A 4,403-nucleotide genomic window follows, 5' to 3' on the forward strand; every position below is an offset into this window, starting at 1 on the left:
GATAACCATTGATAATTTCCTACCATTTTGTCTGTAATTTGCTAAGTCCCCCCTATTATTATGTTATCCTTCTTTTATTATTTAAAATAAAAAAAAGAAACATAATAGCACAGAACTTTCTTTTCAATGAGCTAAGAGAAACTAGTAGTATAAATGAAACAAATTAGCATATATATTAAAATATTTTGAAATAATGGAATAGGCAGTTTAGGAAATTATTGAACTTCTCTCCACTTCCTATTTATTTATTTTAAAGAGAATGAAAAACAAATAAAAATAAAAATGATACAGAATTTTAAAACAAGATGATAGGAAATTAACAATGGTTGTTATATTCCATATTGTTATCTTTAAAGTAGTTGTTCAGATTACCAGATATAGGCATGCAAAATTGATGAAACAATTAAGCATTAACTGTTCCTTTCAATAAACCAGTAGAAATTAGTTGTACAATTACCTTAGCTATCTTGCGTGTATGTACATGTATTATTGATTTTCCCTTCCTTCTTTCTTTTCTCTTTTCTCCCTCCACTTCCTATTTATGTATCTTCTATTTTGCTCCTTATTTGTAAACATATATTTTGAGCTTCTTGTATAAGAGAACCATGCCATATTTAAGCTTGTGTTTCTGACTTATTTCATTTATGTTCTCAGGTTGCATCCATTTACCTATGAATGCTTCAAGTTTATCTTTCTTTATGGTAGAGTAATATGCCATTGCATATAAATACCACATTTTCCTTATCCATGCATCTGTTGATGAACATATATGCTGTTTCCAAGATGTAGCTATCATAAAGTGTGCTGCTATAGACATGAATGTGCATTTATTCTTGTAATATGATGATTTTTAATTTTGGGGGGAAGATACTTAGAAGAAGGATAGCTGGGTCAAATGGAATTTCTTTTTTAAATTTTTTTGAGGACTCTCCACATTGATTTACATAAAGATTGTACTAGTGTACATTTCTACCGAAAATGTAGAAGAGTTCTTTTCCCCCACATCCTCACCAGCATTTTATTTTTTGATGTTTTGATGACAGTCATTTTTTTTTAGGGTAAAAATTGATCTCAATACAGTTTTAATTTGCATTTCTCCAATTGCCGGGACATTGAACAGTTTTTCATGTATATTGGCCATTTGCAGTTCTTCTGTGAGATGTCTTTATTTAGATAGGGCATTTTCTGATTCTGTCTTTTATTTTCAGGAATTTAAATTCTTTGCATTTTTTATATATTTGGTCTGAAGAATACCTGGCAAAATTTTTTTTTCCCATGCGTAGGTTGTCTTGTCACTCTGTTGGTTGTTTCCTTTGCTGTGCGGAAGCTTTTTAACTTGATCTCATTTGTTGATTCTTTGTCATTGATATTCTCTCTAAAAACTCATTGCCTGTGCCTGTATCTTAAAGAACTGTACCTATTTTATCTTCCAGTAGATTGTTTTAAAATTTAGATCTTTGATCCATTCTGATTTTGGTTTAGTACATCGTGAGGTATATGGGCCTAGACTAGTGATGAATTTAAGCATCTAGGTATTCTTTGAGTTTATTCTGCTTCTTTTTGCCTTTTATTTTTGTCCTCTTGCCCTTTTATTTTGCCTTGTATTTTGCTGAGAATTTTGCATTCTTATATCTAAATCATTCACCAAGTTTGAGAAAATTTTGTCACTCCTCACCTTCAAAAATGTTTTAACCACAATCTCTTTTACTTGTCATTTGGGAATCTTATGAACGATGTGTTAGAATTTCTAGAGTTATATTGTATAGTTCACGAGAACTCTGCTCACGGTTTATATATATATATATATTTTTCTTCTGTTATTTATAAAGATTTGTGTTGGGAGAGGCTGGAGCTGGAAATTGGCCATGTGTGCGGGGCCAGGACAGAGCCAGAGTGCCTCAAGCAGTCAGGCTACCTTAGCCTTGAGAAAAACATCCTGCCTGGACAATTTCATTGCTTAGTCACTAGGCAACATTACTCTCATGATACTAACTTTGCAAAGGTATAAATCAATGTCCCCACTATTGTAGTTCAGTCCTCTTGCACATCAGGTAAGAGGCCACTCCACCTGACCCCAGCTTTTGTTTCTTGTCTTTATTTTGTAAACCCCCTCGCAGTTTTCTCCCCAAGGACCACTGAGAGACCACTGAGTCCTACGGATTTGATTTTCAATTTGCAGCCCTTTTGCTTGGTCATCTCCATCCTGCTATCGTGTTATTCTGTAATAAATTTTAGATACTGTATCTTTAGATATTGTATCAATTCTAAAACTTTGATTTAGTTATTTTTTGTAGATTGTATTTCTCAGCTATGAATTTTTATCTTTTGCACTTCTTGTGTCTTTTGCTTTACCTAATGCAGCATAGCAATTACTCTGTCTTCTTCCTCCCTCCATTTCTCTCTCTGTCCCTCCTCCCTACTTTCTCTCCCTCTTCCCCCCAAACTGTCAGTGATTGACTCCCAACAGCAGGAGTCTATACAGAGGAAGAGAAAAGGCAGAGGAATTCTCCACTTCAGATGAGATTAGGGAGATGTGTAAAACATGGGAAACAGTACAAAATTTTGTAGGAAAGCACAATTGAATTTTGTAGAAAAACACCATTGAATAAGGCTGTAGCAGTGTGAGTGATGAATCTGTTTAAGGACAATGGAATGTCACATTTCCACAAAATTCTCAAAAAAGGCAAAATCAACCGTCCTTGGATAGGTTCCTTGTTAAAGTTGCATGAAAAGATTCCTTTGAGCCTATAGATAGCAGTCATTCCTTAGTGAAATTGTCCCCTGTAAAAACTCCCCTATCTCCTTTCTCCCTCACACCAGACATGGTTTTCAAAGGTAAATGCTATTTGATTTCTTCATATTTTGTATTTTCTTTACTATTTTGTATTGTATTACAGTATTATAATCATTTTTATATGAACATTTTTGGGTTATGGAGCAAGTCATCTGAATTTTTGTTATTCTTTATGGGGAAATTGGTATTGCTATAGAAGTGTTTTGATTAAAGCAGGTTTCTTTCTCCCTGTCCCTCTCTTCTGTCTTCTTTCAATAATATCTATCCTTAGAGATTTAAGGTAGTTTAGGAAGTGATACTTCATGATAGTCTAAATTTGCATTTCTATGGTGATTAATGATAAACTCCTCATATACACATGACCATTTCTTACAGCTTTGTTGGAGAAATGTCTCAACAAGTCCTTTCACATTTTTAAAATTAGGTTGTTCATTTCTCTGCTGTTGGATTGTAAAGGTGTTTTATAAATTTTTGCATATTAACCCCATATCAAATATGTCATTTGCAAATATTTTTCCCAGTTTACATGTTTAATTTTCATGTTGTTGATTGTTTTCTGTGCATAAATGTCTTATTTGATGTAGTCCCACTTACTTACTTTTGCTTTTGTAACCTGAATTTGTGGGTAATGATAAAAACACCACTGAGGCCAGTGCTGAAGAATTTTTCCCCTATGTACATTATTGTGGGACTATAGATTAACACAGCCATTATGGAAAACAGCATGAGAGTTACTGAAGAAATTCAAAATAGAACTACTATATGATACAGTAGTCCTTCTGAGTACATACCCAGAGGAGATGAAATCATTACTGTGTAAAAATATCCATCCCCCCATTTACTGCAACATTACTCACAATGGCCAAGTTATGGATAAGACTTACATATCTGTTGATGGATAAGTTGATAAAGAAAATGTAATATTTACATATGTGTATATTATTCAGCTTTAAAGAAGACACAGGGAAGGACTTGGAGGACATCATATTAACTGAAATAAGTCAGACAAAGAAAGAAACTATTGCACAGTTTCACTCACATGCAGAATCTAAAAACCAACCAACCAACCAACCAACCAACCAACCAACCAACCAACCAACCCCAGGAGATTGAGAGTAGAACTCTTTATCATGGGTAGAGAGGACAGGGAAGAAATAGGGAAATGGAGATCAAAAGACAGAACATAGCAGGTATGTAAGATGAACAAGTGTGGAGATCTAATGTACAACACAAGTAGTATAGTTAATCAATTGTACAGTATTAAGAGGATTTATTAAATAGTAAATTTTAACTGTTCTTGTCACAAAAAGAAGTAACTTTTTGAGATGATGGACATGAGAATTTGCTTCATTGTAGTACCCCATTTAGTATCTATGTCATCCAAAGTATCATATTGTAAAAGTCACATATGTACCATACATTTATTATTAATAATAATTTAAACATCTATTTTCTAATGTAAGCAAAAGAATTTCTCTCTATGGCCATTAATATTTTTATTAAACGGTTTAGTAGTAGGGAACTCATGATCTTTTTAACAGGCATTTTCAATATTGAGACAGGTCTCATCATAAAATACTTCTTTATATGAAGCTCAGATATGACTCTT

This window comes from Chinchilla lanigera, unplaced genomic scaffold (assembly GCF_000276665.1).
Source record: "Chinchilla lanigera isolate Chin_1 unplaced genomic scaffold, ChiLan1.0 scaffold00036, whole genome shotgun sequence".
Taxonomy (NCBI): Eukaryota; Metazoa; Chordata; class Mammalia; order Rodentia; family Chinchillidae; genus Chinchilla; species Chinchilla lanigera.